At 39.4% G+C, this 19,520-nt stretch overlaps 1 protein-coding gene across 7 annotated transcripts in view; it reads right to left on the bottom strand.

The window, feature by feature from the left end:
* INPP4B (inositol polyphosphate-4-phosphatase type II B) overlaps positions 1-19,520 on the bottom strand; it is a gene marked incomplete at its 5' end in the record, with an annotated part of 286,774 nt that overhangs the window by 124,498 nt on the left and 142,756 nt on the right. The window lies entirely within an intron of this gene.

Genomic DNA, 19,520 nt, shown 5'->3' with positions numbered 1-19,520 from the left:
GGCCACTGTTGAAAAAGTGATATTTGAGCAGGAAGATCCTTTGTCTGATCAAATATGGCTGTTTTAAAGTTCTCAGGATGCTGAGGGAGCATTTAAGAGACAAAATCCCAGATTATTTTCACTTTGAGCAATTTTGTGCCTAGCAGACACATTCTACATAATCATCCATTAAAGCTGGTATTCACAAAAACCAGACAAAAGGACTTTTGAATTCAATGTTTAAAAGATAAAGTTATTTTCATGCAAAAATGAAAGATCTAGCCAGTTTTCATCCCCTGAGGAAGATGACAGAGAAAAGAAAGCTGTCACCGAATCACTCTGTGGAAAGCAAAATATTTCTATACTTCCTTTAAGAAAAAAGGAAAAGGAAAATGGAGCCCTATTCAACACACATTTTAATAGGGATGTTACATTGTCAACAGTTTTCTCCACTGCTGTGAAAAAAGGCTATTTAGACTTTTACACTATGAAATTTTAGCAAACAATTCCCATAGCACTATCAAAACTATGCTATTCCGGATCCTCAGCTAAAAGATGGTGAGAGCCAACTATTAAGCCACAGGCATGGGTTTTTTTTAGTTTTGAATGGGACCCTCCCACCCTAAATCTGCAAAAAAAGAACACAAAGATTTTGTAGCCTCTCACTACCATACTGCAAGCACCTGAGATGTCAGGAGTTTCTGTCTTCAACAAGAGGCAGCATAAGGGTTGGTTTTTTGAGGGGGAAACTAAGTGAACAGTGCACCATTTACAGGTCTGACTGGAGTTTCTTACTAAATGCTTTGGAAGGCATTTTTATTTGCCAGTGGTTAACAAAAAACAACTATACAGTAGAACCTTGGTTTATGAACGTATTCTGTTCTGGAAGACCGTTCAACTTCCAAAACATTCGAAAACCAAAAACTCAACATGGAAGCCTCAATACAATAGGGAAACTGAAAACGGAAGCCACGTGGCACATTTGGCTTCCGAAAATCATTCGAAAACCGGAGCAGTTACTTCCGGGTTTTCGGTGTTCGAAAGCCAAAACGTTCGACTTCCAAGACGATGGAAAACCAAGGTTCCACTGTACTAGTTTCAGGATAGCATGGTTAAGGGGCCAGATCTGGGGATCCAGGGAACCAACAGATTTAAGGTCACCTAGAAACACCCCAACACATCTTGGATCAAGCCTCACTCTGGCAGAAACACCACCAATTGCGTATCTACACCAACACAGTTTTCAGTGAGTGTACCAAGGACCTCTGATGTAGGTATACCTTTTAGTTGGCAAAGCTACTATCCTACTGTGCCTACAAACCAGACTTTTATCAGGGAGATGCATATTTATCTACTTCCCTCCTGATGCCATATAATGTTGGAAGTGTTGGGATGCAACTCAGCTTGTATTAAGGCTGATGGTGTGGGTGGGGTGGGGGACAGGGAGCAAACATAGAGGAATGTCAAATCTGCCTGTACTGTCTTTCTGACCTAACGTGTTAGACTGATATTCTGACCTAACTTCCTACTTTCCCCTTCTTCTCACTCTCATCTCTGGACAGAATACATCTTCATTTTATCTCTCTCTCCTGCAGAGATCAAAGATCAAGCATAGCTGTTTGCATCTCCAACTTCATTAATGGAGAACTAGGAACATGTATTACCTATAATAAACTTGGTTTTCTTACTTTCAAATTTAATGTCTCAGTGGGGTTGGGGCTCATATGGCAAGCATTCAGTCTGGAAGGCTAATTCAACATATATGATGTCAGGAAAAGTGCAGGAAGGTGTGGCCAAAACAGACTGATGGGCCTAATTATACCCATCCACCAATCTATAGTTGTAAGTAATGTAGCCTCCATTCTTTAATACTAATTGGTGTGTGTGACTTCTGTCTTTAACATAATCAGGCAGTCATATATTCTATCACATATACCTTTGTATAAATTCTGCTTCCTCCCATTTTTCCAATTTAAAACAGCAAAATTGCTGGTTTGAAGTTATTGGTTTTAATATCATTCCTATTTCTACCTGCACCCTCCAAATGAGCACACACTTAAACAGTTAATAGTTAAAGCAGTTGTCTTTAAAGTGATTCCTGAATGGAGAGGCAGGCTGAATTTATGCAGAATGGAAAAACAGCCAATTGCAACTGAACCTACTCCCTCAAGTCTCCTCTGCTAGAATGCAGAATGATTTGGCTTTTAGCTGGCATCTCTCTGTAAAGAATGGCAAAATGCTGCAGTAGTACTGCTGGTATTTATGTCTCAACTTTGCCAGTAGCATCACAAAACAGATTATATTTTTCCAATATTTATATACTCTATAGAAGGGAAAGACTGTTTCTAATTGGAGTTACTCCTACTAAGAATTACACTATCCGTTGAAATTTAATGCTTGATTGGGGGGGGGGAATACTGGATCCAAAGAGGCGCTCCCCCATGTGAAAAGGGTCTTCCACTCACATAAAAACAGTTTTACATCTCATGCTAGAACACTGCACGAAAAAGGTGAAATTGAATCAAAACATATTCCATCATGTTTATTTACTTATTTACTACATGAATGTATTATCTTTCTTTCTTTTTTCCCAAAACAGTTTACAGAGCTAAAAAATGGAAAATTAAATCTGAATTTATAGAAGTTAATAAAACCCACAGGGCAGTCAGTCACAACAATAAAATTGGCAGATTAAAATTATATCTAAGAGGCAAGAGATTGTAAAAATTCTTGGGCAAATAAAAAAGGCTCTCCATCTGGAGCCAGAGAGGTATCAAGTTCAATGCATTCAAACCTTGGGGAGTTTGCTTCAGAACTGGGGTATTGGTACTGAGAAGACCATCTCCATGGATGTTATTGGCCTCACCAAACTGAAAGACTTGGGAACATTTATGTGAGGTCCTTAAAGTACACTTGCTCTTAAGCTGTTTTGATCTTGAAAGAGAAGAAAATGCACTTTAAATCGTGCTACAAAGTGGACTGGTAAACTAGTACAATTTGCTAAAGACTGGAAATATATGCTTCAAATAACCAGTCCAAATTAGTAGCCTTTACAGTCGTACCTTGGATCCCAAACGCATTGCAAGTCGAACATTTTGGCTCCTGAACACCGCAGGCCCGGATGTGAGTGTTCTGGTGTGTGAACATTCTTTGGAACCCAAATGTCCGATGGGGCTTTTGATTGGCTGCAGGAGCTTCCTGCAGACAATCAGAACCCACACTTTGGTGTCCGAACATTTTGGAAGCTGAACAGACTTCTGGAACGGATTCCGTTTGACTTCCAAGGTAAGACGGTATATCAGTTAATCTACTCCAAGCACGTCTACCCCATGAAGAACTGACCCAAGTGGCTGTCAAAATTTTATCTGAAATAGGATGGGTAAGTATAATTTTTCATTTTGCTATGTGCTTTACACTAAACATATTTTTCTTGATTTCTTTGGCAAAGCTGGTGATTCATATTCTTTTGTTGGAAATGAACAAGATATGAAACATAAACTGTTGAATGACCAAACTTGAGTTCCACTGACTGTTTTCCCTTCCAGGAACGAGATATTTTAATGCCAAAATCCATCGTTAGTCCCCCACCCTTTTCGTTGATTTGCAGCAGCAGAACAGAACTTTGAGCCATATTAGCATTATATAAGAATGGTGATTAATTTGATCATTACTAGTACCTATGGTCTGTGTCACAGAAGCATGCTTACATTGGCATTTTTTATTTTGTTCCACTTCCATGCTATTTCCCCTCAAGAGGCAGATTTGTAGTCTATGTATGTTAGATACTTTTGTTTTCACTTTCTCTTCTCATTACTGTACCTTATTCTAATGCACAAACATTTGGAAGAAGGTTTAACTTTATAAATAATGGAAAACCTTGCAGTTAAGTGTGGCTGCCAAGAAGTTCTGGAAATCCTGCAATAAATTTAAGAAGGGTGGGGGAGATTCAAATCCGGTTTTGCTATATAAAGAATTCATTTTAGGAAATAAGTCTATGACATAGGATATTGATACATAAGATAGGAAACATTAGGATGAACGAAAGGAGCCTGCTTGGGTGTTGCTAATATTTCATACTGTATTGGGATCAAAGAACAAACAACACTTCTGCCCTCTCTCTATCCCAGTTAAACTAACTGTTCAATCTGTAACTTTAACACAGGTTAAACTATGTTTGAAACCAAATGTAGTTAAACAAGTGTTAAAGCTTCATTCAGGGCTACCTTGGTTTTAGAACAGCTTAGTTTATGAACAACTTGGAAGTAGAACACTGCAAACCCGGAAGTAGGTGTTCCAGTTTGTGAACTTTGCCTTGAGTGTGTTCCGTTTGTAAATTAAGTCCCCCACTACTAATCAGAGGCTTCCTGTTGAGTCTGTCGGCTGTTGAGTCCTGAGCACCCACACAACACAGAGATGATATTTGGAGCTTTTGTTTTTGCTGTTTTTTGTGTTTTTGTTTGTGTGGCTTTTTTGTTTTTTTGACTGAGACTTGTTCCTTGTTTTATGGGACTGACTTGCAACTGACCCCACCCCCATCCAAACAATGATTATCATCAGTGCACATAAGAAAAAATAATAGTTTTATTTTTAATCATCTACATTACTGTTTTATTTATTTTATAGTACAGTACATTGATTATTGCTTTCATTTTATGGATCAATGGTCTCATTAGTAAAATTCATGTTAAATTGCTGTTTTAGGGTTGTTTTTAAAAGTCTGGAATGGATTAATCCATTTTGCATTACTTTCTATGGGAAAGCATGCCTTGGTTTTAGAACGCTTTGGTTTTGGAAAAGACTTCCAGAATGGATTAAGTTTGGGAACCAAGGTGCCACTGTTTTTAATATTGATTCAATTCAGGTAGGGTCAAATCAGGCCATTTACAAAATCAGCCACACCTATTAAAAATACAATGGGCATCTTATCTGACGCAACATGGAAATACACCATCTAACTCAAGCTATTGTTTTAACAAAAAAAACCCAATAAAAATGTACATATATCCAGGTTTAATTGATTAAAATTAAAATTGGTATTAAATCAACTGGAATTTCTTTAATCAGTTTAAGGCTCTCATCAAAAGACAATTAATATATCAGAGTAAATAGTATGGAAATTATTTTTGCAGAAATGCAACTGAACCAATTAATATGTATATTAAGTTAAACTAGAGAAAAGGCCTATGCCACAATTTCCTGAACTCTTTCTGGAAAAAAAAATCTGGTGTTAAAAAACGTGCAAAAGTGAAATAAAATTGTTAGGAAACATTGGCATTTAACATCATTTCGTGAATCTTCATGTGTCTGACTAAGTGCCAGCCATGTAGAACCATCTGCTATTATTTAGTATGTGTAAAACTGATGAGTGCTAAACTATTACATAATTATAGTTGGGAATATGATGTGAATCAGAGTGGATTACAACAGAAGGTACATACAGAATATATGTATGCTCCACATTTCAGACTCATTTATTTTTAACAAAGCTATCAGAGGAATGGAAAAAAGGTTCAGTTTACATTGAAATGTAAAAGTTGAGTGGCCCGAATAGAGCTTGAGAGGAAATAAAAAACACAATATAAATTCGGGATTTCCTTTTTCTGAGCCCTATCTCCAATCCAAAATAATCCAAAACTTCTGATGGAGTTTCTTGTTGTTCTCTAGTTGTTCTTGTTGGTCTCTCTCTTTCCCACATCCTCCCCAACACTTCTGCTTTCTCCTATCCCAGTTAAGCTACGCTATTTGGCCTCCTTTTTTCCATACCCTCCAGCATTTAACAGATGGAAACAGGGGCACTTCTGTGGGCACACAGAAGGTGTGGCCTGGCAGCCCAATTCCAAATATAAGCATGTTCAAGTAAACATACTACCTTATGAAATCAAGTTCCTGAATAAATAAAACAATTAATAAAAGCAGAGTTGGGGGCTGGAAGGAATCAGATTCCTTTCTAACCTGAGTGAAAATGCCTTCCTCACCTCACCTGTGGCACCTTGGTATGCCTCAACAGTGAAGCAAAATTTGGCCACCAAGATTATCTCGTAAAGCAGTTTCAAATCCTTCTATTACAATTCCGCAAGCAGTTACTAGATTTTGTTTAAAGCTTGAAGGAAAGTTTATGCTCGGAATGCCCTCCTAAGGGACGCTTGCCTGAAACCAAATCCCAAGTCCTTTAGGTGACAAGCAAAGAGCTTTTGCGTATTTGTCCATGCCTTAAAAATGCTCTTTCAATATATGTTTTAATCTTGCATAAGCCTCAGTCTTTTCCCATCTATTTTGCTGTTGCACTTTTTAAAGGTAACTTGTTTTTGATCTTACTTGGCTGCTTTATTGATTGATTACTTATGAGCTAACCTAGGAAACCTCTGGGACTGAAGAGCAGGAAAGAAATGTATACAATAAAATAAAAACTGTTACATGTACAATAAAACTCCATATAAGATATTAAAACCACAGAAGCAGCAGTCATGAAATCCAGCAGTGCCATAAAAACAAAACCAGTTATAAAACATGCTGATACGCCTGGGCAAATTTTTAGAAAGTCTTCACCTCGTGCCAAAAAGATATGCAGTTATTAGAGCATTTATATCCCACCCTTGTCTGGGGAGAGCATTCTGGGGAGAGCATTCCATATAGCAAGAAAGTCTTCTTTCCTGACACCTTCAGACTTAACTTCAAATATCAGTAGGGTGTGGATGTGGGCCTCTTTATGGGTTCAGCCTTGCTCAGATCTAGAACTTGGGTTCTCCTCCTTCTCAGAGGAGCAGAAGCATACTCCAGCATCACAGATGACCTTGAAGAATCTGCTGTTCCTACAAACCCCAATATTTCAGTCACAGGACAAGAGATCTCCACACCAGTAGCTTGGGCTTCCAAGCTGGCTCTCACATCACCCACCCCAACTCATAGAAGCAAGAAAGGAAGGGCTTTATTATTTATTTATTTATTATTGTGTAATGACAATAAAGAATCTATCTATCTATCTATCTATCTATCTATCTTAAGGGCTGCCTTGAAAGTGCAAAAAATCAGGAGCCGTGTATTTTAAAAAGCCCTACACCTTTTTGTATTATGAGGGAAAGTGAACTATAAACTGTATGACAAACTGTGAATTTTTACACTTGAAGCTACATGGAACATTTATTTTGGCTGTGAAAATACATTAATTAATATGCAGTCACAACATTACTCATTCCATACAGAAGCTCATTAGGGATGTGCTCAGCAACTCTAGCCAGGAAACACTCAACGATGCATAACACACCAACCTTAATTATAGATCATGTAACTTTTCTTTTTAAAAACAAAAACAAAAAAACTAAATATTTGCTAATGGATGTCTTCTCCATATTAATAATGTTACCAGAAATAGTAGTTCTTTTTCAATATAATGAAGCTGTGTTTTTTTATTAATCAAATAATGCAATATTTAACTGCATAGACATACAACTTAATTGAGGAAGGTGATTAAAATAAAAAAATTAATTAATCTAGTAAAATGTTACGGGCATCTTTCCTAAGTTTAAATAGTACAGTAGTGCCCCGCAAGACGAATGCCTCGCAAGACAAAAAACTCGCTAGACGAAAGGTTTTTTCGCCCGCGATTTGCCTCGCAAGACGAATTCCCCTATGGGCTTGCTTCGCAAAACGAAAACGTCTCGCGACTTTGTTTCCTTTGTGTAAAAACCGTTAAAACCAAGGGTGCTTAGCTTGAGCAGCTGCAGTTGCGACTTGACTTCGAGGAGCAACTGTTAGCACGTGGTTTGGTAGCCTTTTCTCAGACTTTGCTCACTTTTGAAGATTTTCCAAAACTTTTCCAGAACTTTTCCAGAACTTCTCTTTCATCCATTTGGTAAGTTAAACTTTTAAAACTTTTTTTGGGGGGTTTGGATTTTGGGTTGGGGTGTTTGGGATTCAAGGACTTGGTGTTGGGAAGGGGTTTGTGATAATCTGGGGGCTTGTGGGCCTTTTTTGGGAATTTTTATGATTTTCTGTGACCACTGGGCCAGGTTGATTTTTTTTGAAAAATTTTCTGAGTTTGAATTTCTGAGTGCTGGCCATGTTGTTATTTTTTGAAAATTTTTTTTGTCTGGGTGGGGAAGCAGTTGGGGAGGGGTTTGCAGCAGTTGGGGAGGGGCTGGGGGAGCAGTTGGGGAGGGGTTTGCAATTTCTGTGTTGTGGGTGGGTTGGTGCGTGTCTGTGGGAGCAGTTGAGGTTTTTGAAGACATTGGTGATTTTTGAAGCTTTTCCTAAACTTATTTTGCAGCCATTTGAGGTTTCTGAGGACGTCGGTGGTTGATTGGTGAAGCTTTTCCAGAACTTCTCTTTCATCCATTTGGTAAGCTAAACTTTTAAAACTTTTTTGGGGGTTTTTGGATTTTGGATTTGGGGTTGGGGTGCTTGGGATTCAAGGCCTTGGTTCTGGGTTTTAATTTCTGTGTGGTGGGTGGCTGGCTGCTTTTGTATTTTTTGGGTTTGAAGCACATCACTGATTTTTTTTTCTGTTTCTGAGTTTACGAAGGTAGGAGCTGTGCTGCCATGGGACCCAAGAAGACTGCTGCTGCGGTGGCTGGCGAGAGGAAGAAGGAGAAGGTGACGCTGGAAATGAAGAAGGAGATCATCTGGAAGCACGACGGCGGAATGCGTGTGACGGACATCGCCAGGGAGTACGGCAGGAACCCATCGACCATCGGGACCATCCTGAAGATGAGGGAGAAGATCCTGGCGACTGATGCAGCCAAGGGAGTCACCAGGATCATGAAGAACCGCCCAGCTGTCCTGGAGGAGGTCGAGAAGTTGCTGCTCATCTGGATAGAAGAGAAGCAGCGTGCAGGGGACACAGTGTCTGAGGCCGTCATTTGTGAGAAGGCCAAGGCCTTGCACGCTGACCTCATCCGGGAACAGCCAGGAACCTCAGCCGAGCCAGAAGTCTTCAAGGCTAGCAGAGGTTGGTTTGACCGGTTCAAGACAAGATCTGGCATCCACAGTGTGGTCAGGCATGGAGAGGCTGCCAGTTCTGATGTTCCTGCGGCTGAAGACTTTGCAGCGGAGTTCCTGGAGGTTGTGACGACGGAGGGCTACGTTCTGCAGGCAGAGGCTGCGCAGGAGCAGGCCTCACTGGAAGAGGAGGAAGCAACTGAGGAACGGCTGTCCTCCGAAAGACTGAGGGACATTTGCCAGAAGTGGAAGGAGGTGCAGACTTTTGCAGATCTACACCACCATGAGAAGCACGTGGCACATGACGCTGGGAACTTTTATGATACGAGGGTCATGTCGTCTTTCAGGGAGCTGCTGAAAAGGCGGATAAAGCAGCAGACTATGGACAGGTTCTTGACCAAGAAGCAAAGAGTGGAAGAGGAGCCTTCTTCGAGTGGTCCCCCAGAGTCTTAGAAAATGTACTGTACACTTTGTTGATTTTTAAATGTTTTTCTGTCATGTTTATAAAGTTAATTTATTTTCCCTTCAGTTTTTGAACTGCTCTTTACAGTATGTGTGACTTTAAAGAGCAGTTAATAAACTGTTGTTGTACCAAATTTGGCTTTGTTTGGACTTTTTTTGACCATAGGAACGCATTAATTGATTTTCAATGCATTCCTATGGGATTTCGTGCTTCGCAAGAAGAAAAATTCGCTAGACGACAAAAATTGCGGAACGAATTAATTTCGTCTTGTGGGGCACCACTGTACATGAATTAGAAACACTCTCCACAACCACCATTTTCCAGCCATCATCAAGCAGCAGCTGCAGCAACAACAAAAGACATAACTATTTGAAGTTATCACTTTGTCAAAATGTCCTGTCGATATTATTATTCAGTGTCACAACAATACTGAAGAAATGTTAACTAAGGATCACACTTGAGGTTGCCATTAGAACATTTAGAATAATTATCAAACACTATTTCTGTTGCTGATAACTGCAGGTGGTCTTTCTGTATGAGCTCCAGATATAATTTGGATCTGCTTTCTCCACCCCTTAACATTATGCTGATTGGGCCTTTGCCTAATCCTGCTACTCTGAACAATCACACCTCCATAGGGAGTTGGGGAGAAGATGCCACAGATGGAAGACAGGGAACAGTTTTGCTGGTGACAGCAGTGTTATGCAGGATGGTGAGCAACTGAGGCTTCCCCATGTTCTTCTAAATGTGGTGTTTTATGAGCTCTTAATAAAAGAGGAATAAATGCAATGAATATGAAGGAGCAAGGTTTTCAATTTCACCTGCAAGACTAATCTAGGAACAATAAAACAAAAATGCAAAAAAACTCCAACCCTACAGACTTAATGTGATCAGTATTGTTAAATCACAGCCACAATCTTATACCACCTATTCTTATTTGAAAGTAAGTTCCGATGAATACATACAGTGCTTTTTTTCTAAAAAAATGTTTAGGGGTACTCTCATTTTCCTACTCATATTGAAATTGTTGTTGCTTAGTCATTTAGTCGTGTCCGACTCTTCGTGACCTCATGGACCAGAGCACGCCAGGCACTCCTGTCTTCCACTGCCTCCCGCTTGGTCAAACTCACGTTCGTAGCTTCGAGAAACTGTCCAACCATCTCGTCCTCTGTCGTCCCCTTCACCTTTGCCCTCAATCTTTCCCAACATCAGGGTCTTTTCCAGGGAGTCTTCTCTTCTCATGAGGTGGCCAAAGTATTGGAGCCTCAGCTTCACGATCTGTCCTTCCAGTGAGCATTCAGGGCTGATTTCCTTAAGAATGGAAACGTTTGATCTTCTTGCAGTCCATGGGACTCTCAAGAGTCTCCTCCAGCACCATAATTCAACGTAGATTCACAATATGTTTAGGGGTATGCGTACCCCTGCACCCCCCCCCCCAGAAAAAAGCATTGAATACATAGCTTTTGAGTGATTCATGGAATCTGGCTTTCAATTTGTTTAGCAGCTGCTGCTAAAGCATAATCCATGTATACAGGTGCCATGCCTTTTCTGTATTCTACCCACTTTACAGTGGTAATAGCCATATGAACCTCACCAAGTGCCTCTTGAAAACACTAAGTCCTATGGTTGGCTTTCTATCTTATGCATTAGACAGATGGCAAATAGCAGAAGAAGAAAAATGGCAACTCATAATATGCTTGAGCTGTATAAAGTGTAGCTACCTGTGGAGTGCATACCACCACAAGGCAAATAATCTTTGAAATGGTTTTTGTTGTGTGGTGAATAGTACATTAAGGCCACTGGACATTTAACAAAGAAAGACATATGCAACCAATTATACACAGCAGTAAAAATTACATTAAGTGTTTCAAGTTCCTTCTGCAGCTGAGAGAGAGGAATGTAGCCAATTCAGTGATAAACAGAACAAAACGTAAACCAAGCCACTTTCTGGAATGAATCAAATAACCAAGCTAGCGGTTAGCCACTCCATACTGAGTGATACATCTCTTTCAAACTCAGATAAAATCTCTTGTTCCCCTAGCTTGGTAGAGCTGCAGTAAGGAAATCCCCTTTCTCCCCATTAGAAGGAGTAAACAATTTAAACAAGCATTGAAGAAGTGTTATGCTCAGAGGCTCTTGTGAGGTATCAATAACATATGCAAATAAAATAACAATGCAATAGGTCTCCTAAAGGGTTGGAAATAATCAAGGAAGAAAAGTCCATTATGCATTTAGTCACAGTGGCTATATGCAACCTCCAAGTTGAGAGGCAGTACACCAAAAAGTACTTGCTTCTGGGTTTCTCAGGAAGTATCTGGTTTACTACTATGGGAAATGGTTTTGCTGGGGTAGTAATTCTTCTACATTCGTACCTTGGTTTTCGACCAGAATGCATTCCAGGAGTCCATTCAACTCCCCGGAACCGTTCAAAAACTAAGGCACGGCTTCCAATTGGCTGCAGGGGTGTCCTTCAGCCAATCAGAAGCCGCACCAGACGTTTGGCTTCCGAAAATTGTTCAAAATTTCCGGGTTTCACTTCCAGATTTTGATTGTTTGGGAGCCAAGGCGTTTGAGATCCAAGGTACGACTGTATTTCATTTGTACATTTATCTAGCTGCTCCAGATCTGGTTGCCACAGGAAAGCAGGAGACAAAGACAGAGACAGAGACAGAGATATGAGGGCTCCAACCTGCACTAAACATTTAAAGCAGTATCATATCACTTTAAACAATCATGGCTTCTCTCAAAGAATCCTGGGAACTGTACTTTGTTAAGGGTGCTGAGAGTTGTTACACGCCCCCCATTTCCCACAGAAAGCTACAGTTCTCAATTCCTCCTCCTAGGTAACTCTGGGAAATATAGCTCTGTGAGGGGTATAAAGGTCCCCTAGAAGCACTCAGCACTCTTTACAAACCATAGTACTCATGTTTCTTTGGGAGCAGCTATGACTGCCTAAAAAGCTGGTCATATTAAACTAACTTTTATTCAGAGTAGATCCACTGAAATTAATAATGACCGTAATAACTTAGGTACATTAATTTCCATGGGTTTCCTTTGAGTAAAAGTGAAATGCAACACCCGGAAACAAATTATACAGCTTGACAAATATTTGCTGTCATCTCTCTCTTTCATATTTTTCAAGTTCAATTCAAGGGGAGCAGGCTTTCTAGAGCAAAGTTTGAAAATTTGAGTTCTAGTGCTTGTTGGTATGGTGCCAAGATAAAATGAATATGCTTTACTGATAAAAATTAAAAAATGCCCCCTTCTATTGGACATAACTTCATTTATCCTACTCAACTGATATGCATATTTATATGCACATCTGTCTCTAAAAATATACATTTATATATTGCCAGGTGTCATGCATAAAAAGAGCTTATATAGTTTCCAAAATTAATATACCTAACATTTGGAAGGAACTAATTTCTCCGTCCAAATCAGTCATAAGCTCCCTCATTTGAAAAGCCTTATTTGTACATCATTTGGATATATTCCCAAAGAAGGTAACTGACTAAAAGGGGTAAGGAAATGCTCTGCAAACTTTCAGGGAGAAGAGATAGAAATGTAGTGATCCATTTTCCTTCTTAATCCTGTCGAATTAAAACACAAACCAATAGTGCCTCGTGGAGCAGGAGTGTACACAACTTGTGATGCATAATGTAGTTTTCATTCTGCTTCACACTACATCCTCCAATTCACCTCCAAATTCATAGGCAGGAAGCAAAACAAGTAGGCTTACTCAGTCCCTGATTAGGAAGACACAATTCTCTTCACTTCTAATGATCAGGTTGCGAGTTCCACTGCCTATGTAGTCAAAATGGCACCATCCACACTCAACAGGGAATATCAGCAAGCTTGGAAGAACCACAAGGTTTACAGATGTACCAAACAATCATTGGGGGAACAGAAGGGGGAAAACATCCCAAAGTACTTAGTGGGCATGCTCAGTAGACAAGAAATACTGGCAGACTGCTAGGGAGAGAAGGAAGAAAAGGGCACAAGGTGGGGGAGAATGGAATACAGTGGGCTCAAATTCTGATCAGGGATCACTCCTATAAATCCCACTTGTAGGATCTCACTCATGGGCTTCCATTCATTTGCCTTGCTGGGTCTCCTGAGGCTTGGTGCCTGGCAGGACTAGAGCTGTGTGGGTCGCACGTTAGCCACATTTCTTCCTCTTCTTTCCCAATACCTTGGCTGCCCATAGAATACTTATCCATTAGTAGGAGTTATAACCACCCAGGGAGAGGGTCTCTTGCCTGTGGCTTCCCATCTCTGTCAGCTCTTCAAGGAAGCCCACCAAGCACCTACTCTATTATCCTTTTGTGTCAGACACTGCAGTGGATCAGGATTTTAAAATTCTCTTACACTCTGCAGTTTTGATATTGTTTTAATGTTTTGTGGTATTTGTTATATTATTATTGTGTTTTATTGTTTCAATGCAATGTAGATTGCCCTTGGGGACAGCTGATATAAGGAAAGCCTCAAAACAAATGACACAAATCTCCCATTGCACACAGATACGTGTTGTTCTAACTGTGTAGCAGTCTATACAATGAGTGACTCAATGCACCACTCAGAAACTGGCTGCTACCCCCTCAAAAGTGTTCAGACCAAGATAGCTTATTTATATCTTACTTTATTGTTCCAGTTGTTCAGCTGAAGGACTGTGCCCAGCACATGTCATTTTTTCCCTATAGTGCAAAGTCCTTTCATAACACTGCAAGATGAACAGAGCAAAAATGTATGACCTTTCAATAGATGGCAAAGAATGGAGACGGTAACTTTCAGAAGGAAGAGGGAATGGATTTTTCAAGTCAAATTGTCAGAATAATTATATTTTGTTTACCAACACCTGGTATTTGAAAACGAATAATCCTGAAGGCTAAGAAGAAATCAGAATACAATACAGTGGTACCTCGGGTTAAGTACTTAATTCATCCGGGAGGCCCGTTCTTAACCTGAAACTGTTCTTAACCTGAAGCACCACTTTAGCTAATGGGGCCTCCTGCTCCTGCTGCACCGCCAGAGCCCGATTTCTGTTCTTATCATGAAGCAAAGTTCTTAACCTGAAGCACTATTTCTGGGTTAGCGGAGTGTGTAACCTGAAGCGTCTGTAACCTGAAGCGTCTGTAACCTGAGGTACCAGTGTACATTCCAAGAATCATAGAAGGGACCCTGAGAATCATCTAATTCTAGTCCAACCCCCTCCAATGCAGGAATATGCAGTTGTCCCTTGAAGGGATTGAACCTGCAACCTTGCCATTATCATCACAACACTCTAATACAATACAATTGTTTGATGTAGAATAAAAATGCATTTAGATACTTATAGTTGTTTATTAACAGATATTAGATTAAATATTAAGTTTCGCAGAACATAAACAACAGTGACATTGTAAAATAAGAGCTACTGAGAACAGCAACTCAATTGTAGATTTTGCCTAATCATGCGCTTGACATGATCCTCTTAAAAGACTGCACTGAACAGACCACAAAGCTTCACTATTTCATTGGATACTCATTTTAAGTCTACTAATTGGTATATTGATTGTTAAATTCCACTCTGATCATTTTTATCGTTTTTGTAAAGAACTATGTAGAAATTCTGGTTTTAGTATGCTGGCTGTTTGGCCATAATAATACACATTCATTCATTCAGCAGTGAAGGCCAATACTTTGAGCCTCGATTATTTGAGGGAAGATAAAAGAAAAAAGGAGCAGGGCATGCCAAGCAGGCATAGGACTAGGGGAAGGGGGGGAGAAGAAGAAGAAAAATTAAATTTTGATAGGTTTCATCAGTGAAGTTGCTTTTCGCCTGTCACTGTTTTGCAGGTGGAATATAATCACATACTTGCACATTTAGGTTGTGCAAAATTGCAAGTATTTGTCACTCTCCTGCATCAAATCTGCCCCCTCCTCTCTGAAAGAAACCCAGGCTTTCTGCAGAACAGAAAAGTGAACAGATAAGTATGGGCCAGCAATTGCTTGGTGCAATCTGATATAACCTCCATGCAAAGAAATGAATTCTCAATAAACAGTGAGTGTCACAAACTGATTTGTGGAAACAAATCAAAGTGAGCACTCAATAAACAGATAAATTTGAAAAGAACAAGTTTCACATTCTTCTGAAAATGAACTATTAATATGAGATTAAGTATTCCACTTCACAACAGCAAAACAAAAATTAGCTTTGGAACTTCTGAAGCTTTCACAAGCTTTCTGTTGTGTTCTATTGTGAAAAAAAGGGGCTAATCATAGGCAGACATGGAATACCTAGGTGATGTGAAGAACTATAACTTAGATTCTAGCGAAAACTTAGATTCTTCAAACCACAAATCTTCTCAGCCAACAGGCCAAAGACAGATCCAGTAACATAGTTCCAAACCTTGTCTACAACACTGCTTTCAAGCCTAGGGGTGGTTTAGTAGACAAGGCAACTTGTGCCAAATGGTGTTGTGGTTTTCTGATATACTATATAGTCCAATGCCCACTGGGGAATGCAGTTGAACAACCTGGATTGGTTTCAAAACTCAGTTTAAATGTTTCCTTACCAAAGTTATTCACTTCCATATTTCCCAATGCACTTTTTGTTTCCACAATTTAAAAAGGGCTTCAGTGCTATAATTGGAAGTTTTTTTAAAAGATGCAAACCAGTTAGAAGGGGAGAGCTTGTTGATAGGAATTCAATATTAAAAGGATGTAACATTTATAAAGTAGAGCAAATGATTTTTTAAAATTTTTATTTTTAGCTTCATAGAACTCTTTGCAAACTACTTGCTATGCTGTTCCTTTTTTATCCTTTCTCCTTATTTTACCCTTCAGGGAGAGGGCAGGGACAAGCAAAGCTAGCAAGAGACCAAAAGTCAGAGAGTTGCACTTTGCCTCAGTCACTTTTCCTGCTGTCTACTCCTTGATTGCTCCGGAACGGCAGTAACAGAATGGCAGTTCAGAGTTCACAAGGTCTGAATGAATTCCAGTGGCCAAGTACATCCAAGCAGACATTATTTTTCTGACACCTCTAATCTCAGCACTTGAACTGGCAGTCTATGGAATTCTACCTTTCTGCTCCACCATGCAGATTAGGAGGTATCAACTACTTAATCAATAGTTAGTAATAAGCAGTGCTTTTTTTAAAAAAAAATAAAATGTTTAGGGGTACTCTCATTTTCCTACTCATATTGAATTACTGCCCCTCGATATGGCCAAACTTAGATTCACAAAATTTTTAAGGGTATGCGTACCCCTGCGTTCCCACAGAAAAAAAATCACTGGTAATAAGAATAATATTACAGCTAGTACAGTGGTACCTCGGGTTACATATGCTTCAGGTTACATACACTTCAGGTTACACACTCCGCTAACCCAGAAATAGTGCTTCAGCTTAAGAACTTTGCTTCAGGATAAGAACAAAAATCAGGCTCCAGCGGAGCGGCAGCAGCAGGAGGCCCCATTAGCTAAAGTGGTGCTTCAGGTTAAGAACAGTTTCAGGTTAAGAACGGACCTCCGGAACAAATTAAGTACTTAATCCGAGGTACCATTGTATAGCTGTAAGCTCCACAAAATCAAGTGTGAATGAAGTTAGTTTGCTTGTGTGAGAGAGACAGTAAATTGCACCATCAAATGTTCAAAAGTGGTAAATACTGATGAATAGTAGTGAGTTGGGAAGCACCCTGGAATTTGGAGGCTAAAGGACCTTCAGCTGGAGAAATCCTCTTTGGAGGAACCAACAGTTTTCAGAACAAAACATCACAGAGGAGAAACCTGTGTCAAGGGTCCATGAGTCAGGTCAAGAGGATTCAGAACTCTCAGGGGAGGCAGGAACACAACCCTCCCCCTCATAAGCCAGGTAGCCCCTTCTGTGTTTCAGAGGCAGATGTCAAGTGGCTACCAAGTACTAGGAGAACAAATAATATTTCAACTGACTAGCAAATAATAGACTTGCTCCTAACTACCACCAGGAAGGCCCAGAAAATGGTACGAAATAGTAAGGTATTAAAAGGAGATTTCCAAAATGTCAAATAAACACTGTATTTCCTGGTTTTGAAGATCTGAGTTCTCATTCACAACCTTCCCACTCCAAGGGACTTTTTATGGCATTATTTTTTCATATTAATTTTGTAACAATTCCTTTAAAAATATTTGCAAAAAAACATAGCTGCACTTCTGTAAATCAAGACCTTTATTCTAATTATTCAAAGTCCTGGAAATAATACACCATTAAAATGAATAGATTTCCCAGGATGTAGTTTTTATTCCAATCAATCCCACTTGTAAATAATTTAAGCTGCTTCAAAGAATGGAAAAAAGGTATCTCTAAATTCATCTGGCGGGGGGAAAGCCAAGAATTAAACATAAAATAATGATAGATACAAAAGAAAGAGGAGGCTTTGCCCTGCCAGATGTGCAATTGTATTATGAGGCAGCTTGTTTGTGTGGGTTAAAAGAATGGATTGTATTGGGCAATGCAGACATTTTAGATTTAGAAGGTCATGATTTAAAATTTGGCTGGCATGCATGTCTTTGGTATGGGAAGGCTAAAATCTGTAAGAGTTTTATGAACCACATTCTTAGGAAGAATCTGTATAGGGTCTGGGAGAAATATAAAAATCTGAAAATGGCTATTTCCCATTGAAGCAATTATAATTAAGAGAGTTAATATGGACAGACAATGGGCAACTTACAGGGAACGGCTGGATTTTACGGGGGGGGGGGCGGACGGACCCAAACTAAAATCAATAGAAAACTTAAGGAGCCACATTACGGATTGGTTGCAATATTACCAGGTATACAACATGTTTAAATTAGATAGAAAGAATGGATTTCTGGACCAAAGCTCACAATTTGAAAAAGAACTCTTACAAAATAAGGATAAACCTCTGCCTAAAATGAATAATTTTTCATTAGAATGGGAAACAAAAGGCGAGCTAGTTAAAGCTTCAATGACACTCTGTGCAATAGATATAGGACACAATATAGATCTTAACCTCTGGGAGACACTTTGGAAAAGTGACCTGAAATTTACTGTATGTTATTCATTGAAAGAGAATTATTTGAAAATGATTCATAGATGGTATCTAACTCCAAGTAGGTTGGCTAAGATTTATAAAACAGAATCAGATATGTGTTGGAAGTGTAAAGTAGTGGAGGGAACCTTTTTGTACATGTGGTGGACATGTAAATAGGTAAAAGTATATTGGGTAATGATTTATAATGAATTGAAAAAATTGTTTAAAACTACTTTCCCCAAAAAACCAGAGTTCAATTTGGTGGGAATAACCCAGACAGAAATTCCTAGGTGTCAGAAAAGGTTATTTATGTATACAACAACTGCGGCCTGTGTTTTGTTAGCCCCAAAATGGAAAGTGAGCGAGGTCCAGCTAAAGAGGATTAGCAACTTAAGTTGACGGAATACGCAGAACTTGCAGATTTAACACATAGAATAAGAGCAAGAAAAACGTACCATATTTTTCCCTCTATAAGACGCCCCCATGTATAAGATGCCCCCTATTTTGGGGGCCTCAAAATTTAGAAAATAGGGTGGATTAGGCTTTGGAGGAGGATTATTTGGGGGGAATGCCGAAAATCACTCACCCGCCAGAACACACCACACAACTGCTTGCGTTGCTTACAATTGCCACTTCCAATCTCATGCTCGCGCTTTGTTCCGACGGGTGAGCGATTTTCGGCATTCCCCCCAACAATCAAGTGGCCAATCGCTGCTTACAATTTCGGGCTCGCACCAAAAAACCGTTTGCCCGTCCCCCCTCAGAACTACCTGTGTATAAGACGAGAAAAAGCTCATCTTATACATGGAAAAAATACGGAATATTAAAAGAAGAGTGGAAAACATTTATTGAATATATGGAAATTAACTGTATACATCTGAAAACGCTGGCAGCACTAAGATAAATTCAACAGAGTAAATAATTTTTGATGAATGTAAAAGTGGAAAACTGATTTGAATGGTTATAGTAAAATATGCAGGAATGTATGACAAATAAAATGAACCACGGAAGGGTAAGAAGGGAAGTCAATGGATATTTTTAAAATTATCTAAAAACAGTAACAAAGCACTGAAAATAATGCAACTTTAAAATTTAAACATGTCGCACCTCTGAAAAGTTATCAAGTGAACAAAATA

Source organism: Podarcis erhardii (genome assembly GCF_964252035.2).
Source record: "Podarcis erhardii genome assembly, chromosome: 9".
In the NCBI taxonomy this organism is placed as follows: domain Eukaryota; kingdom Metazoa; phylum Chordata; class Lepidosauria; order Squamata; family Lacertidae; genus Podarcis; species Podarcis erhardii.
The sequence above is the reverse complement of the archived record's forward strand: the minus strand, read 5'-3'. Positions and strand labels throughout refer to the sequence as shown.